Below are 19988 nucleotides of genomic sequence, written 5' to 3'. Positions count from 1 at the left end.
ATTTAGAGGTAAAGCCTTAGAGTCGCCCTTTAATGAGGCTTTTACTGCCAGCGTGGTTTCTCCATCTATTTGTTTTTTTAGAACGCTTTTTTGTAGCTACGGAAGCCGGTTGAACAGCTGCCGCTGTGACTCTGTTAGCCAATAAATTCCCTGCAACGTGAACGCCATCACGTCAAAGACTCTGCGTATGTATCACGTGAGCCTTTCGTAGTTCTTTCTGTAAAAGAACTACTTGTTCCCATAGTTTTTTATGCTTTATTGTGACACATGTCTCATCTTTGTAACCTTTTTCAATCCAGGTCTGCATCAAATTATTGTAAGAGTGGACGCAGCAATACGAATCACACATTATTAATGTGGGGAATTCGCGATCGGCATTCTCAAGCGCCATCTTCAAAGTTCGTAGTTCAGCTCGCTGAGCTGTACAGTTTCGGAGTGATTCAGTTTTAGTGACCATTGATCTGAATTTACCTATGCGCCAGCGACCTTTAACAATCGCGCATGTTGCATTGTAAACTTTTTTATCCACAACGTAGTGTTGTGCAAAGCTGTCGGTGTAGATTACACAGCTGTACTGTTCCAGAGGTAGAATTTCGATCAACAGAGGACATTCATTTTCGTATTCTAGATTTGGGATCAAATGCATGTATCACGTCGGTTGCAGCAAGAGGATTAACCCATTGTATCCATTTTGGATGTAATGCCATAGCATTTGGAATGCTCGGTCTTGTTACTGACTCCAGGGCTGATACTGCTGTTAAAACAGATATGCTCTTCCCTTGAGCTAGGGCTTTTTCTTTTCCTACAGCAGTTTGAACCGCAGTCAGAATTTTTTCAGTAGAACTGAATTTCATTTCAGCTTGTGTGTACAAGTGTGATTTATAAGCTATTGGTACCGTTTCTCCCTCATTAGAGGTCAGGTACGTGAATCCGCATCTTTCTGGGATGACTCGGATTACAAGGTTGCGTTCGTTTGCGCGTGTTTGCAGTTTTGCTTTCGTTAACATGTCTGTTTGTATTGATCGTAAAATTTCTGTGTGTTTCTGAGTCCAATTAATTGGTTTGAAATCAGGTTTTATTAATTCATTGAGTGGTTTAACCCTCCCTGCGTAGTTTAGAATGTAAGTTCTTCCGAAATTCAGGAAACCTAAAATTGATTGTTTTTCTGTGTTTTTGGAGCTTGTAGTACTGCACACTTCTCTAAGAAGTTGTCTGCTAGGCTTTTTCCTTCACTTGATAACTCATATCCTAAAAATAGGACGGTGAGGTGGGCAATTCGTAATTTTTTAAAGTTGAATTTGTACCCTTCAGATGCGAACCCAAGTATAATGGTGTACACTCTTTTCAAGTGTGTCTCCAGGTCATCGTCTGTAAGATATATGTCATCGACATAAGATAATGCCTCATCATCATACATTTGTAGTAACTCTGTTACCCTGGCTGAAACTAATCCTGGGCTATTCTTGAATCCCTGGGGAAGATGACAAAATTGCCCCTGGGCCCCCATACTGGAGAAAGCGGTCAAGTACCTGCTTTCTGGTGCAATGTTTTGACTGAAGAAACCATTTGAAATATCTAATGTCGTTTTATATTTTTTGCGCCCGATGTTATTCATTAGTGCTGCACTGTGTGAATTTTGTGCTGCAAATGTTTTGCAACAAGCGTTTAGGTGTCTGTAGTCCAAAACTAGACCATATGAATCATTTGGTTTGGAGACAGGAAACAAAGGATTGTTCATTTGTGAGGTGCATGTTTCAATCATCCCCTGGTATTCAAGTTGATCTAAGATCTCCCTGACTTGTTTTTTTGCTTCTTGCTTAACAGGATACTGCCTCTGTGCAGTAGGTTGATTTTTTAACTGAATTTTATGGTGAGGAGAGTCCTCATCCCATCCTACATGATTTTTATATAATGCAGGGGCTTGGACCACTGCCCATTTTCTAGCATATGTGTATTTTCTATGAATTGGAATGTGATTTGAGAAGGCAGGCATAATCATTTCCTCGCAATGTGGGCACTCCCTGACAAACTCTGGTGGCCAGTCTTTCTCTGCTAGAAGGATATCATAGCCTTTAGATAGATTCTCCCAAAAGAGACCTCTTATTTTCTTAGTTTTGTCCCCTTCTATACGTAATGCTATTTCATATAATTTATGGGGTACACTAACTCTGGTGTCTGCAGTTTCCACCTGAATGTATTCATTCCTGTCCACTGTCTCCAGAAGATTCATCAGGATCTTGCGAGCTATGGTCACTTCTGCTGCACTGGCTAGCATTGTCTGGGCCCACTCTCCGTTCTTGAGTTGTGTCCTCAGAATCCTCGGCATGTTTTATTTTAATACTGGCTACCTTCTTTTTGGGAAATTGTAATTTTTTACTTTGATGAGCAGGTTCCTTGTCTTTGGACATGACTCGCTCTTCTTTATGTTCTGACCGTCCTCTTCTTTCCGATTTCTGTGAGGAAGTCTGAAAAGATCGAGATGGACATGTATCATTATCCTGATATCTGTCAGGTTTTCTCAAATTGTCCCTATTTCTAAGGTTGTATCTTTTTTCAGAGGGCTCCCGTTGTGGAGACCTGCCCCCCCGTTCTGGAGATCTATCTCTCTGTTGAGGAGACCTTCCTCTGGACTGAAACAGTTTTTCTATGGGAGTGGTCTGTTTATTACCCTCCCTCTTCTTTTTTGGAGTAATGGGATTATTCTTAATAAAATATTTTTCAGGATTCTCAGTTAGTTGTGGTTTTAGTGGTTTCCCACCTAAACTATCTACCTAATTCTTCATAGCACTTTTCAATTATTCTGGCAAGTTCAAAAGGTTGTTCTGCTATATCAGTTTCTTTTAATTTTTGGCGGATCACCACAGATGCTGCTTCTCCTTTTATGTTGGCTAGTAGTAGAACCAAGACTTGCTTAAAGTCTTTTAGTAATTTAATACTTAGATTTAAAGCAGGTTCTGAATTGTATTCATTTTGAATCTGTCTAAGTACGTCTGGTATAACCGCCATAGACGGAACACCATGTGTTTATGTGTATATTGAAGCAAAGACTGTTCCCCAAGTGTCACAGTCCTCCACATGTTGTGCGATCCCCATTGGTAGACCGATTGTCAGAATTCTCTGTTTTTCATGAGGTGTACTATCAGGGAATACAGCCTCTTTTTGAGTAATTTTCTGAGCTAACCAGACGGAATTTGTTCCCGTTTTGCGGGTAATTTGCCAATGACTGATTGTATAGTCTGTGGTGTAATTTTATTTGTGTTCCCCTGGTGAGGGGTGTGCTGTGCAATTTTTATTGCTGGTTGGACTGTTAAATTACGCATGACATATTGGACCAATTGTCTATGTATTTTAATTAATTGTTTTAGCTGAACTAAAAGTTCTCTGTTTGACATTCCTTCAATGTCAGGATGTGGTGTATAGCTGGCTAGAACCGGCCATGCGGCTCCTGGTCTACCTAGTGGACCGAGCCTGGTAATGTGATTTTGATGTTTTAGGGCCCCATTAAACCAGAGCTCATGCCCTTGGTAAGTTAGTGGGATTTCAACGTCGTCAAAAGGGACGTATTCCTCTGGGGGTTCCTCTATTTTGTAGTAGTGGAACTCGCGTAACACATCCTTTGCTGCTGGAAAATTTATCCATGAATAGAATACCTCTGCCTGCCGATATTCATGTGCCTCTACGACAAATATGACTGTACCACCTCTTGGTGATACTCCATTTTCTATAAGTTTTATAGTTATGGTTTTTCTTACATTTACCGGGATGAGTATTGCATCCGGGTCATTTTGTTGGAGACTTGTGTCTTCCGCTAAAAGTTGAGCTGCCAAAGCATCTCTTCCGTCTTCATCTCCTGTCATTTTACTGACTGAGAGCTTGCAGAGCAAGTTTCAAGGAAACAAAGATTAGGTGCACAATATTTTGGAACACTGTATCCTTCAACGTTGACTAAACCGAAAACTAATTCATAGGAATCTCTTCCTACTAAGTTCTGGCGGATATTAACCTTTTACCCACTCCAGACGTCTATTGGAGTTTTTACGGGAAAAGGGATCTGTGTGAAAAGCACGACTGAGTTACTCTTGTATCTAGCGTTAAATTATCGCCTTACCAAACATTGGGCGCCATGTAGTGTAGTTCCTATATTCCCAATAGGCTCTGCGCATTGGAATAACATAAACGATAGTTTAGACGTAGGACTTAGGTCGACTAGGTCTCTATTGAATATGTTAGACTTAATTATGAAATGCCAGCTAGCTCAGAGGTCACTAGAAACGTTCTCGAGTACACAAGAAGGGATTAGTATCTGACAACCGCATAAACATGACAACTTTGCTCCCCTAGAACAAGGAGTATATCTCCAGAGTCGCGGAAACAATAGATAGCTATTTCACTCAGTCAATCGTGCATGCTTAGTTTCACCAGAAGTGCAGAGAAATAGAGAGACAGGCGTTTTCAATAAAAGTGGTTATTTATTGAGCAGTCTTCTTTCTCATGCAAGAGAAGTGAATTGCCACAATTCCAATACTTGTCATAAAGTAAAGTGTGTACAGTAAAAGAAGTATTACGAAATAAAACTGTAAAAGCATTTATATGGTTTCTAAGCCATAAGATACTTAAAACGGATAAAATACATAAAATGATAAAAGTTGACTAAACGTACTCAACTGGTGCTTCTAAGATACGCCTACCCCGGTGTACCTAACCTAAGCCTAGTATATGGGATGGAGTAAATGAGTTGTAGTGTGAGTTAAGATAGTTTCTGCCAAGAATCTGAATCAAGAATTCTCTACGGGTCTAATCAGCTCCGTACCTTGGTTATAGAATGAAGGAGGTCTTGTATCTCTCTCTCAGGACTCGATCTCCCAGAAACCCGCAAGGGTGACAGGGAAACACTGGAGCTGGATTTCTCGGCAGGAGAAAAGACAGCGTCTCTTTCAGTGCGTCAATGGGAGGGTCGGCTTCCTTCGGCACTCGCATCAGTAGGGCGTCGGGCAAGTAGATAGCCGATCTGCTCCAAACCACTGTGTGTTTTGCTATGGCAGATGCTGGTATATTTATACCTGGAAGGTGCCGAGTTTGACGTAAGGTTGGATATAAGACGTCACTAAGAACTCGCAGTTCTTTCAGGACTCCAGGAGTTCTAGGACAAATCAATACAGAAGCAGGGGGAATTTCCGGGCTGCTGGAGGCTTGGTTTGTTTAAGAACGTGTTGTGCTTTCTAGGAGTCTATGGGAGTAGCCTTGCAGTATTTGGACTTCATTGGCTATGACTTAATATGGGTATGATTCTTTATGCCTTTATAAGGATATGATTTGATATAACCACATAAGGGCATAAATTGGGTATATTTAAATAGGGTCCTAGATTTGTCTACAACAGTGTAAATGCGCAATGGAGACATGAATGCGCACGGCAAATGAAATTACTTGAATCACCAGGCAGAACTTGTAAAGCGCGATGAAATGAAAACAATCTTATTAAGTCACCGACCAGAATAGTGCCCATATTGTCAATGTCCCAATTGGTGAAACTCCACTATGCAAACATCAGATAAACATCTACCAGGCACACGAAAATAGTAGGCATTGTTTTAGGTCAGCACAAAGAACTTTAGAAATTCCTCTTCTGTCAAAGACATGCCACATGACCACAGTGTCAATTACTGCCAACGTTATCCCTCACCCGTATACATAAGATTTGCCTCTCAAAGTCACAGGAACAGGGTAGATGAGAGGATATTTCAGCATGATGTATGTGGCAAAGGTGGAAGCCTTTACTCAGTAGATGATGACACAATAGAAATACGTGGAGAAATATCACAGCAGCCACACTAGTGCAACCCCAGATGAAAGTCAGCAAAATGTGCACAAGATCACACAGTTCAGGGAGCTTGTGCTGAAGTTCACACAGCATAATGTAGTAAGAAGGCATATCATTCAGCAGCCACATCTTACCGCTGTTGGAAAATCAAGATGAAACAAACAGCAGTCTCTAAGTTGTAGAAACCGCTTGGCAGTGTAGCAGACTGAGATAGTAAAGCCAAAGTCCAGGATGAGTAGAGAGGATGAGCACAGCACGCCTGGGCTAGGGCTGTCCGATGGTGAGGACACTGGTGGGGCTGTAGGGCCTAGTGCTTCATCTTACTTTTGTTGTCTTCTTTTCTTTTCATTTTGGTGGTAGTTTCTCACTTGTAGTCGTTCTTCATGTTGATTGTAGACCATGCTTGTTTCTTGTTGGAAATGGTCCTTTCCTGTGGATACCTCCGCTTTTGTACATTGTGGTAGTAGACACTGTTGTTTCTGTAGATTGTGCCATCTCCAGGTCCACCTGTGTTCGCCAGGTACCTTAGATCCGCTTGCATCACATAGGATTGTCACCAACTTGTTGCCATAAAATGTAGTGATGATGGTGTGGTGGTGAGCCTCAGCAAGGCCTACCAGTACAAGGGATTTGCCCTTCTCTGCACAGAGTCCTCAGACCAATAGGAAGAAGTTGGCACAGAAACTGGAATCGAAAATACAGAGTTTATTAAACCTCATGAGGTGGAGTTACATTCACACAACACCCTTCGGTAATGCATGACGTAGCACACTGACTGGAAGGAGCTTGGTCCTTTTATACCCACACAGGGGCTCAAATGAAGATGGTACAAGTACAAATGATGGTTTTAGGTACATATAAGGTCATACAGAAAATGCACAGTCAACAAGTGGGAGGAGCTAAACAGTTGCCTATTCCGGTGGACACATCCTGACAGTTACAAGTTTTGGACAGCTGTAAGCTTAACTGAGCATGTGCGAAGCAGGAGAGGCTAAATATATCTTGTCTCTAGGGAGATTTCAGGACCAGTTAACAGGAAGGTAGGACAGAGCACATGGCGAACACATGGGAAACAAAATGGCTGATAGAAATGCAAAATGGATTCCGCAAAACGGACAAGATAGTCGCTAAAGGCAAGATGGCTTCAGTTAATGCTAACCTAATCATTGCCAAATTACAACAGACAACCCTTTTAGAATTTAGCTGAAGACATTTGTTTATCTGGGGTAATCCAGATATGCATCCTGTATATTGATGCTCATAATGTCAGCTATTTCTTTATTCAACATTTGTTGTTCTTTCATATCTGCAATATATTTTTTGGGCAGGTGTACAAGCAGTGATGCACATGGAACAAAGCATAGGACTACATTGTATACAAGTACAGCATGTAAATAGTATCACCAGCAATATACATAGAATAGTCAGTAGCTTCCAGCCCCAAGTAATAAAGAGTGTCCATAGCCAGTTCGAAAATGTCCATGTACCAGTCTCTGGGTGACTTTCTGCAGCAATCTTATGCAGTTTAGAGATTGCATCATATACTGAAGGTGAGTGATCTGGTATAAATACGCAACAACTGCTACTGATGATGCGACATACACCACCTCAATCAGCCAAAATTACGTCAAGCACCATCCTATTCTGGAGTGCTACAATCCTTGCAATTTGTAGTTCCTCTGTAATGTTCCCAAGTGCCATAGCTGTTTGATTGGTGACAGCTTCCACAACACAAGTCAATCGCCTGAGCTTTCTACTATTCAATGTAGCCCCCACAAAGAAGAACAAACCCAAATTGAAATCGACATATTGTTGCAAAGTGGTATCTGTCTGGTCAACCTCATCTGTTCGTTTGTATCTATTCTTGGAAATGTCATTATACAACTTTAAATTGAGGTGATATGACACAGGTGCCAAAAACACAGGGGGTAACAAAAATTATATGTAACATACCCCGGACCAACCAACAGGCAATTGATAGTATCCTTTATTACAGCATACAAAATAAGTATTATGTGAAGACGTAAAACTACTGTTATTAACACCTTCAATAGTCAATGTTAAAATAACATTCACTCCGTCCTACTAGAATCCTCCCAGCACATAAATCTGCTTTAGCTCTGGTCATAGAAATTACAAAGGGTCCAGTGTTCTTTATTGTTCTCATATTTGTGAAGACATAGGGTGTCGAAATATTGTCCGGTTGATACTCTTCCCATTCCCATTTAGTCCCTTTAGCTTGAGGATAACCATCTTCATCTTGGTAGCATACTTTATTCAAACAAAAGATAATTCCACCTACTGAGGGCTTTCCAGAGGCAAACAAAAGTGCATACCAAGCTTGACATGAACCATTATGGGAAAACGGTAGAGGCGCCTAATAGGGACATGTATATTAAGTATGGTATTTCTTCCATAATGTACAGCACGTTATGGAACAAATACACTCGTAAAGATCCTTAGTTGCGTTGGCCTATGCATGGGTCATTTGATTTGGGAAAGATTCAGTATGTGGAGCAACGAATATTTAAGCGAAAGGCTAGGCAAGATATGTTTGACTGTGTGCGAATGTGGGAGAAAGAAGTGCGTGAGCGAATGAAGCGTGAGCAGGCCTTGATTGAAAAAGAACAACGTAAGAACATTCATGCGAAAGCATTGGAAGTGAAAAATAGGGAAATGAGAGAAATTAAAGAGAGGGAAGATAAGGAGCGTCAGTTACAGGTAAATGGCCAATACGCTGTTCGTAGGCCTCTTTATCCTATTCTTAATAAACCCCAAGATGATTCTCTTTTATTAGATCGTTGTCCCCGTCCTTATACTCTTCCTTCTGCTCCTCATGAGTCAGATGAGGACTCTTCTTCAGACCAGGACAAAGCTCGACAAACTTGTTCGATGTTAACTGTTGGGCGTTCTTCTGAGATTAGATCCGCGGCGCGTAAAGCCGTTCGTAGTACTATCACTGCTTATGAACTTCTAGATAATATTAAAGATTGGCCAGAAAGGTAGCAAATATATTTTACCGAGACATTTGCCGCAGAGGTTATTGAACGATACAGGAAATATTCGGTAGAAATAGAGCCCGCTGATGTAGCAGCTGATTGTAAACAATTATGTGACAGTATTTTTGTCTTCTCCCAGGTGGCTGACACGATCAGACGTTTGGTTAAACTGGGTGTTGAAGCAGTCCGTTCGCGAGAGGAGAAAAAGGCAGCAGACGCAGCTGCACCAACATCCCAGATCAGCTTGGCACGAACTTCTAATCCTGAAACAGATAAGAATGTTGTAATTAACGTGACACCCATGCAGGAAGCCTACGCCTTTATATGTTCCTCCTAAGAAAACCGGTACAAGTGACAATAAGACTTCTACCGATGCAAAAGGGTACTTTATTTATAACTGGGTTTACACTCCTTGGAATAGAGCAGATGTTATGTCCCTTAAAAATACGTTGCCCGATCCACGAAAGAATCCAGCAGCCTTTTATGAGGAAGTTGAGGATGCCATTAGCTCTTGTACTATGACTTTGCCTAATAATGATTTGTTTTTTGGACTAATATTACCGCCTGATATGTGGAGAACTGTGCGTAAAGTTGATGATTGTGCGACATTTGGAGCATTGTGGAAAGATTTAGAGCAGTTAGACGAAGATAGAGAACCTGCACAGAAACTGTGTGTTAATTTTAAATCTTCTGGCAGCTATATTGGTTAAGTTAAAGATGATTATCCCCCCTAAGAAGATAGATTAGACTGTATTAGCGTCTTGCAAGCAAAAGGTAGATGAATCAGTTTCTGAATTCTTCACACGCTTTGAAGAAGCATTCCACGATTTTAGTGGCCAGTCATTGACAGATGACACAGGGAGGCATCTCTTTGTCGATAAATATGTCACAGACCTTTTGCCAGGCATAGCTAGTTGCCTAAAGGAGAGTGAAAGTTCATGGACTACCTCTTCCCCAGTTTCTCTCCTAACTATGGCTCATTATTATGAACGACAAGAAGTAGAAGCTAAAAGTAATGAGGATAAAAAGTCTAAAGAGTTGAAAACAAAGGTTATGTTGGCTCAAGCTTTTGGCCCGCCTTCTAGAGGTAATGATAGAGGTGGCCGTGGATCCTATGGTTCGTCTTTTCCTTCCTATACTTGTTCGAATGTGTCTGTTGATCAGTGTGCGTACTGCAAGAAATGTGGACATTGGCTTTCTGATTGTCCAGTACTGTGCGCTCAGCAGTGTCCACGTGATCGGGGACACATGAGAAATCGTTCAGGGTATTCAGGGCCTAGAGGAAGCACACATGATCGTGCTAAGTTTGATGCTAATGCACGTGGACAGGATGGGTTTAACACTTTTGATAGACGGAACCAATATCAAATGTCCGACTATGTGCCGTCTGATTTCCAAGATTCGGCTTATGCATAGGATTGCCTAGGATGGGGTAAGGAATCAGTTGAAATTCCAGTAGATCAGAGGAGTCCCTATGTTACAGCACATGTTTTGGGTTCTACTGAACAGTTTCTGGTTGATACAGGAGCTACTCGTAGCGCCTTGTCTAAACACTTGGTTCCTAGGGCTCACCTGTCTGGCTTAACTATTACTTCGATAGGTTTTGATGGAACACCTTCCCTTAGCCCATTGTCACAACCACTTGTATTCCATGTTGATAAGTTTACTGCTCCATGTCCGTTTTTGCTTTCTCCAAACACACCAGACAATATTTTGGGTCTTGACATGCTCAAATATTTCAGGGCTACGATGTTCTCCGGAAGGAGTACGGGTTACTTTAAATGACAACCGCCCCGTGATTGAAAGATCCTGTATTGTTAAAGAAGACATTGCATTAGCTTCCCTCCCTAGTACCTTGTGGGCTACTTCAGACACCGATGTAGGGCAAATGGTTATTCCGCCAGTGTATATTAGTGTCAAGGAGGGTGCTTCATTGCCAAGATTGCCTCAGTATAAAATTTCTCGAGAAGGTGAAGAAGCACTCACACGCACTGTACATGATTTGAATAAGGTGGGGGTTGTGGAAGAAGTTTCTTACAATGTTTGCAACAGTCCGATTCTTCCCATTTTAAAAAAAGATACTGACACTAGGATTTATAGATTTATCATTGATTTAAGAGAAGTCAATAAGATTGTAGTACCGCAGTACCCTGTGGTTTCTGACATAACGACATTGCTTACACTGGTCCCTCCAACAGCAAGTACATTTTCTGTAATTGATTTGAAGAATGCTTTCTTCTCGATTCCTATTCATCCTGTAGCTGATATTTGTTCAGTTTCACTTTGAATAATCGATCATACAGATTTTGTAGAGTTCCTCAAGGGTACACTGAGAGTCAGAGAATTTATAGTCAAGCCTTAAGACAACAACTCGATTCCTTTACTTTGTCTGAAGGAGTGGCTCTCATACAATATGTCAATGACATCTTGTTGGCAGCTGATACGCCTGAGCTGTGTGAAAGTGTACTTTGTCCTTGCTTTCTTTTCTTGCTATGCACCATCATAAAGTATCATGAAAGAAATTGCAATATTGTAGACCGAAGGTAACCTACTTAAGTCACCTTCTGTCTAAGGAGGGCCGTGCACTGACACCAGATCGCATTCAAGCAATTTTAGACACCCCAGTACCTTCCACACAGAAAGATGTCCGTGTATTCATTGGTTTGACTTCGTTTTGTAGGCAATGGATATTGTGTTTTTTATACATTGTTAAACCCTTGCTAGCGCTTTTGATTAAAAACACTCTGATCCCCCTTCGATGGAGAGATGAATGCCAAAATGCTTTTTGTCAGTGAAGACAAGCTCTTTGCTCTGCACCAGTGTTAGGCACACCAGATTACATGAAGGCTTTTACACTCTATGTGCACGAGAAAGATGGATGCGCATTGTCAGTTGTAGTATAGACACACGGTGACAAGCAGCGTCCATGTGCATATTTTTCTGCAATTCTTGATCCTGTTGCTCGTGCGTTGCCTGGATGCTTCCGTTCAGTTGCAGCGACAGCTGTGTCCATACGTCAGAGTGAAGGGATAGTTTTGTCACACAAACTGTTGGTGCTAGTACCCCATGCAGTGGATGCCCTTTTGAATCAGACTAAGACACAACACTTAATTAGTGCTCGCTTGACAGGATACGAATTGACACTGTTAGCACCGCATATTACATTGAAGAGGTGCGTGACACTGAACCCAGCTACTTTGTTGCCATATCCTGCGACTCAGTCTCAGTCAAAGGACCCTCACGATGGTATATTCCTTACTGAGGAACAGACAAAGGGTTGCATTGATTTGCAAGATACGCCCCTTTCAGATGTAAATGGGGAACTGTGGGTTGATGGGTCCTGTTTGAAGTTACCAGATGGCACGACTTCAGCTGCCTACGCAATTACTACACTTGAGACAGTAGTGGAAACAGCTCGCATATCACAGAAGTCGGCTCAAGCAGCTGAATTAATAGCTATGACACGAGCGTGTGAACTTAGCACTGACTTGTGTGTGAATATTTACACGGATAGCCGCTATGCTATTGGTGTGGTTCATGATTTTGGCCTACTCTGGAAGGAAAGAGGCTTTCTTACATCCCACGGGATGCAGATAATGCACAGAGAATTAGTGCATAATCTCTTGACTGCACTTACATACCAAAAGTAAGTTGCTATTATGAAGTGTAGCGCACACAAGAAAATCATTGACAAAATAGGTCTAGGCAATGCCTTTGCAGACCGCGTAGCCCGTGACACTGCGATGCAGCGAAGCACTACATCCATGTATGTAGTGAAATCACAAGCTGAGGTTGGCATGATGCTAGAGAGGAAGTATTGGATATACAGAGATCTGCCTCTGTGGAAGAACTTGAGCAATGGTCTAAAGAAGGAATGTTAGACGATGAGGGCTGTTGGCGTAACAAAGAAATGAATACGTGGAAATTGACTGCAGCCTATTTACAACCTATGGTTCAATTGGCACATGGGCTGGCACATGTTGGAGCTCTAGCAATAACTAAATTGCTTACACAAGTTTGGGAGCATCCTGAAATTGCCAGCACAGCTAAAAGAGTAGTACAGTCCTGTTTGATCTGTTGGCAGTATAATCCTGGAAAAGGGACACAGACTCCTACAGGAGGGTTTGCTACACCAACCGCACCTTTTGAAGTCTTGCAGATGGATTACATCCAACTCGAATGCTGCAATAATCTGAAATATGTCCTAGTGGTGGTATGTGCCTTCAGCAAATGGAGAGAGGCATACCCTACAAAGGATAATACTGCTCTCACCACAGCAAAGGTGCTTCTAAAGAAGTGTTTTCCTAGATATGGTGTTTGTAAGCTTTTGTGGAGTGACAACGGACCTCATTTTATTGGGAAAGTTGTAAGACAGAGCACATGGCGAGCACATGGTAAACAAAATGGCTGATAGAAATACAAAATGGATTCCGCAAAACGGACAAGATAGTCGCTAAAGGCAAGATGGCTTCAGTTAATGCTAACCTAATCATTGCCAAATTACAACAAGGGTCCACGCAGGTAGGTTGTAATTCAGGATATTTTTTTTCAGGAAGATAACAAGTAGTAAAGTTTAGAACATCAAGTTGTTAAGTTGTAAATCAGAGCCCCAACAGGAGCTGCCTGTCAGCTGCTCAGCCCATGACCAACTGTCACTTCACCTCTCTGAGTCCCAACATTCTGAGGCATCCTCAGACTCCAACATTCTAATGAGTCAGAGCACAGGCACTGACTGAGCAGGGGGTAAAATACTTTACAATATAAATGCAGGATACTACATAGTTGTTGATAGGTATCACTGACCAACATAGATGAGTTGGTTGGCACTTTGGTGGGGGCAAAGTACTTCAGCACCCTTGCTATTGCATCAGCCTATCATCAGGTGAAATTAGATGAGTCTTCGCAGGATTTTATGGCCTTTGTCACTCCCATTGGAAAATTTTTAAGGATGCCTATTGGGCTTGTTGTGCTGCGTCTGTTTTTCAACGGATAATGTCAAATGTTCTGAAAGGTTTTTCAGGTGTGAAGTGCTATCAAGTTGATTTGTTGATTTATGGTAGCACCAAGGCAGAGCATTATTCAAGGTTTTGTGTTTTTTTTTAATGTCCTAGAAAAGCTGGTTTGACCCTCAAAAAAGAGAAATGTAAGTTTGCATCTATCTAGGTCATTGTATCTGGACAGGGTGTTTTACCTAAAAAGGAGCATGTTGACTGCATTGAGAACATTATTGAGCCTTCTAAAAAGGAGGAGTTGTTGTCTTTTTTAGGAAAGGTAGGATATTACTCTAAGTTCATTCCGGGGTATGCAGATAAGACACAAAACCTTAGGAGGTTGACTAGCAAGAGTGTTGTTTTTGTTTGGAGTACTGAGTGTGCTAGAGAGTTTATCTTTATCAAGGGGGAATTGAAGAAAGCCCCGTACTTGCATGCTTTTGTGTCAGGTGAAGGGACTATCATTTTGACTGATGCTAGTGCCAAAAGTTTAGGAACGGTGTTACTTCAAAAGAAATGTGGCGTTGAACGTTTGATTAATTGTACTTCGAGATGTTTGAGGGGCTCAGAGATTAATTATTCTGTAATCGAGACAGAATCTTGGGCCATCTTTTGGGCATTAAGGACGTTTATAAATTTGGTTTGGGGTACCAAAGTGAAGGTCCTGTCAGACCATAACCTTTAAAAGAGGTGTTTTCAAAAAAAGGCCTGGATTCCATTTCTTCAAGGATTAAGAAGTGGATTATTTCACTTCAAGAGTTTGAATTTGATGTTGATTACATTCCAGTTGTAATCAACAAATCTGCTGATTGACTTTCTTGTTTAGTACATGAAAAGAGTTCTGATTTGGATGAAGAAAGTCTGGTGGATGATGTCATATATGTCTACGAAATCACTTTGGGTACGATAGATGAGTCTGAGTGGAAAATCGAAATTGGTAATGATCTTGAAATCACAAAAGTTATTGAGTTGCTTCTATTGGGAAAGAACAGACATCTTGAGAAGCCATGGTCCTTAGTTGGTGATGAATTGTCTGTTATTGATGGTGTGCTTGTTCGGGGTACAAAGTTTGTTCCACCATTGAGAGTGTGTAGTAGGCTTCTTAATCTTGCACATGTTGGACATCTTGGTATCGTGAAAACGAAAGAGTATTTGAAAATGCAATTCTGGTGGCCGGGGATGGATAAGGAGGTTGAGAGGATGGTTTGTGATTGTCTCGAGTCTTGTACTAGTGATAAAATATTGAAAATCAAATAAATGCCCATGGTCTGTAGGAGTTTACCTGATCATCCTTGGGATGAGATAGCTATTAATATTGTTGGACCTTTGCATTGTGTTAGTGACACTCCTTATTTGATAGTTGTTCTTGATCTTTACTCTAGATGGGTTGAAGTGACTTCTGTCAGAGATATTTCGTCAACAAATGTCATAAGGTTCTTGGAGGAAATATTTAAGAGGGAAAGCTTTCCCAATTGCATTCTCTCTGATAATGGGACACAGTTTTGTTCTTCTGAATTCCAGTCCTATCTGAAAGATTGTGATATTAACCAAAAGAGAAGTTCTATTTACCATCCAGAAACTAATGGGGCTGTGGAAAGGGTTAACAAGACTTTAAAAGAAAGCATACAATTGGCCAGGGGAAATAACTTGAACTGGAAATCTGTCTTGCAAGACAGGATCACTGCTTATCGCATGTCTCCTCATATGACCACAGGAAGATCTCCCTTTGAGTTATTCAAGGGTAGAGCTGCAAACTCTAAGTTATGTCCAGGATGGATGAATTTGAATAAAGGCTTGAAAGATAATCAACTCGGTGATAGGAGACAAAGAGAACTTGATAAACAGTTGAAAAGGAAATTGTATTTTGATCTTTAAAAAGTGCACTATCTAATGATGTGAATGTTGGTGATCATGTGAAGATTAGGGCACCTGTAGGTTGTAAACCCTGGTCAAAGTACACTAAAGTCAGAAAAGTTGTCAACATTTTCAAGAATGCTGTGAAAACTGATGATGGCAGAATTTGGAAAAAGAGCCGGGTGGTGTTGGTCAATTCTAATTTGGTTTCATCCTCTAGTCCTAGGAATCTCACTTGCTCTTCTTCCTCCTCAATTAATGCTGATTCCTCTCTGATGGGTTCACATTCCTTGACCTTTAATGTCATAGAGGAGTCAGAGGATCCGTAGGTTACCTTTGTATATTAAGTACTGTGTTTGTTAATTACTCTTACATATTAAGGACTATGTTTTTTTTTTGTTCTCTTCTATTTTGTTTTGTTAATTATTTTATTTGCTGTAAAGAGGGAAGATGTGTGACATCATGCTCAGTTCCATGCAGCATCTTACCTTTTCGTTCCATGTAGAATTCTACTGTGAAGATTCTTTGGTTGTCAGTTACTTGAAGCTTTTGATGGCTGAGGTGAATAAACCGGACCTGACTTCAACTCTGTGTATGATTCTCATTTATATGTGCAGAAAGCACCACATATTCTCAATAAAAAAATCTTCCTAAGCATTCAGCAAATTGAACCTCAAATCAATTTTGTTTACATAACTAATTTGTAGTGAGTGGCTGATGGCCGTGATCATTTCTATTGAGCTTTGTTTTGGTAGATGACAGTGCATTATGTTCTCTGTTTTGGAAGCTGCTGAAAATTAGGATTGACAACCAAAATACTATAGTACATTGTCAATATTGAGGCCAAGGACTGCACAGGCATGATTTACCACGGGCCTGAGGTGCTAGCAAGGTCCTGAGCAGAAACAAGTCATAGGGTTTTGAGACACTTTTCAGGGTGCTACAAGTGCATCTAAGGAGTAAACGTTCATTTATTTGTTTTTTAAGTTTCACCTTCTTTACACAAGACTCTCTTGACACACAGCTCACATTCTTGCTGCACTGGTGGAAAGGAGCTAGTTGATTTCTCCAAATATATTGTTGATCCTTTCTGTTAAAGACCCACATGTAGGTGACTGGGGAAACAAAAAGTACCCACAACATTCTCCATGTGCTCAGGCGATTTTTCTACTTGGTAACATTTAGTTTGTGATTTTTGGCCTTAAGATTGCAATTGAGAGTGTCTCATTGGCGTTTGTGAAGAATGTAATGGTCATTGAATAATAAGGATTAACAAAGACATCGTGGTTAATCTTTCATCTGTTTTTAAGAGCTTTGTATGTTTTTGCTGCTTGGCACTCTGGACTTTAAGATGAAGAAACTGGTGCTTCTTCCTTATAAGTCAAGGGCATTCCCCACTCTTCATAGTGGAACAACCCATCACACTAATATGATCACTGTGACCATTCAATGGTTGGAATGTGGAAGATTAAACTTTGGATGTGCTTTTGCATTAGCCTGCAGATTCAGCCCTATATGAATGACAGAAAACTGCCTAAGTCGCTCACATCCAATCCTTTCACAAAAGTGCTGCAGTGGAAGACGAGCACAGGTAAACCTGCCTGTCTGGCTCCTCTCTATTGACACAAACATACCAGTCATGTGATTTACCTTAGCATCACTCCTGCTACTAACGAGCTGGCAGCAGCATCCTGGAGGAATACCATGCTCGTAAGCTTTCAGTATTATGATGGAGAATTAGGAAAGTTAACTGCTAAAAATATATTAGCAGACAATGTGCCATTTTTACTAGATCCCAATATCTTTCATTACATTTGATTCTGTAATTTGCTGCATTTTAATTCCACTGATGTTATATACTTTTCTTATATCTTTAAATCTTTTTCTTAAAAATATTTAGATTTAGATTGAGTTAATTTTCACTTTTTGAGACTTGCCATTCCAGTCATATAAAAAGCACTTTAATATTTCTATTTCTGGTTTTCACTTATCCCTTTGCTTGAAACCATTTTTATCTCAATCCACTCCCTAACATCAAATATTTATCTATTTCACTTCTAACACTTTTGTCTCCAATAGCGTGCTTTGTATATCACGGATTACAAATATGTGATTTTTCTTATTAATTGACAATTGTTTGTGACTGATTCACCCCGTTTTCAGTAAATTCTCAAGCAGTAAGAGTGCACTGGCAACGTAAATCACAAAAAGAGAACTTATTCGCTCATTTATGATGACATATCACACCAAGAGGGGCTTTTTAAGTATGAAATAGACGCACCAATGGAAGGTGGTTCAGCAGGTCATCTACGTGACATCTTCTTACTTCTCTGAAAAGGTTGTCTCGCTGAGATCGCTCACATCTCTTGCTGGGTCTTGCTTACTGTTGCAGGGAAAGAACATAGGTTTTAGTGCCTGGGTCAAAGTTTGTCTCAGTATATGCTGTACTTTCTTTAATGAAAAGAAAAATATCTATTTGGTACAACATTTTGTTGAGTGTTTGAACAATAATAAGAAAGTACATATTTAAAGTTCATATTTACAGAATACTTGAAAAACACTGCTTTATATATATGATCTATATAGTATATATATATATATATATATATATATGAAGCATATAGTCAGGGCTTCACTGAGAACACCACCATGAGAAAATGAAATATTAATTTGGGGTGGATGCTAGCCCATCACCAATATTAAGACTACAGTCACAAATTTGTTAGGTATAGGTAAAGGTTTCATAGCATGAGCTCAATCCCTGATAACTATTGCACAGGGAAGTCAGGTTTAACTTAGAGAAAATGTGAAAAGTATTTAGAAATACCAAATCAGTTAAAGAGTTGAATACACAAGACCATAAAGCTCTGACTCCAAATTATACAATTTTAGTAATATGTGGTTATTATAATGACACCAAAACAACACAACACCAATAAAGGGGATCAGACACATGAATTTGTAAATATTCAAGGGAAAATAGCACCAAAAAGCACTAAGTGCTACTTGTGGTCAATGGTTGTGGTGGAACAGAACCTAGGTGTGATTTTAGCTCGACCGCAATAGGGCCTTGGTCCTGTACAAAATGTAGATTATCCCCACAACTGGGTGTTAGTCTGGAATATTTTTTAAATCCCAATCTGAAAAGGGACTTTGTTGTTTTTCCGAGAAAAAACTCTTCTTTCTCCACACAGGGTTAAACGAAATCTCAATCTGATGCCATGGATCTGCCAATCAGATAATTTTAGGGTTGGTCCCCTTCAAGGTTTGAAGCAAAAAGTTCCCAAATTTCTCTAGATACCCACACAACCACTAAAGTATTCTTCCAAGGCCACCAGGTCCCCTGGGGGAGCACTTAGAGACTCTCATGGCCAGAAGTCATCAGAGGTAGGACGGGTGAGGGTTCAGCTTTGTAGGGCTCACACACATATGGGTGGGGGACATGCTCCAACACTTCTAGTTCTTCTCTGACCAATGGAGTAAAGGCTTCCAGAAATTTACCTACCCAATGTTGTTGTAGTTACAATTTGCTTTGCTGCAACCATGCCTAAATGCAATGTGTCAAAGCAAATCCAAGATTATTAAGGTATTAAGCCCGACTAAACCTGGGGTCCAAGGCTGGAGGGGTAGGTGGGAAGCATACTATGGTAATCCTAGTGTCCTCCTACATCTAACATTAAAATCCAGTTTGAAGCAGGCACTCTTCTCACAACAAACCCAGAGACAGACGTTTGGTAGGACAGAAGCAGAGTTCCTCAGCAACCAGGCACAGGAAATATAAGAATTATCCTGGGATCATGGTCTCTCCCTTTCAAGTGCGGCTCACCAGACCTGTCAGGCAGAATTTGATACTGTAGTGTCAACAGAACACCGACCAGCCCAACCCTGCATATTCTTCTGAGCTCAAAGTAGAAACCTCTGCCCATTCAGGTCAGCCTATTGGATGCTCCTGTAAAGATATTCAGACTTCTATCACATCCTTTTCTGGGCTGAGCACATGCTTGACATTGACGGAGGCTCATGCTAAATACTCTTCTGGAACCCCATCAAGCAAACGGTAACTTTCAAAAAGTTACTTTTCCTTAATATTGAGTAAAAGTCAGACTTCACCATTGAATTGTGTTTAATGGCTATTAAAATAGTGGTTCATTATTTTTCTAGGTCGTCCCATTCTGAGATATAATGTTAGTATTTAAATCTGTACACTGGTTTTCTACATAGGACTGCTACAATGAAAATCACTTTTAGGGCCATGTCACTGTCGGAACATGTTAATATTATTTTTCTACACTTCCTACTTTTATATATCATGCACCCACCCTC

The 19988-nt window shown here is 40.6% G+C and overlaps 1 long non-coding RNA gene across 1 annotated transcript in view; it reads right to left on the bottom strand.

Moving 5' to 3' along the window:
- Window positions 1-19988, bottom strand: part of LOC144761661 (uncharacterized) — a 145185-nt gene that overhangs the window by 93486 nt on the left and 31711 nt on the right. The window contains exon 3 of the long non-coding RNA XR_013595836.1: window positions 17947-18048. This is a non-coding gene — a long non-coding RNA (uncharacterized LOC144761661). The remainder of the gene's footprint in view (window positions 1-17946; window positions 18049-19988) is intronic.

This window comes from Lissotriton helveticus, chromosome 6 (assembly GCF_964261635.1).
Source record: "Lissotriton helveticus chromosome 6, aLisHel1.1, whole genome shotgun sequence".
Taxonomy (NCBI): Eukaryota; Metazoa; Chordata; class Amphibia; order Caudata; family Salamandridae; genus Lissotriton; species Lissotriton helveticus.
The sequence above is the reverse complement of the archived record's forward strand: the minus strand, read 5'-3'. Positions and strand labels throughout refer to the sequence as shown.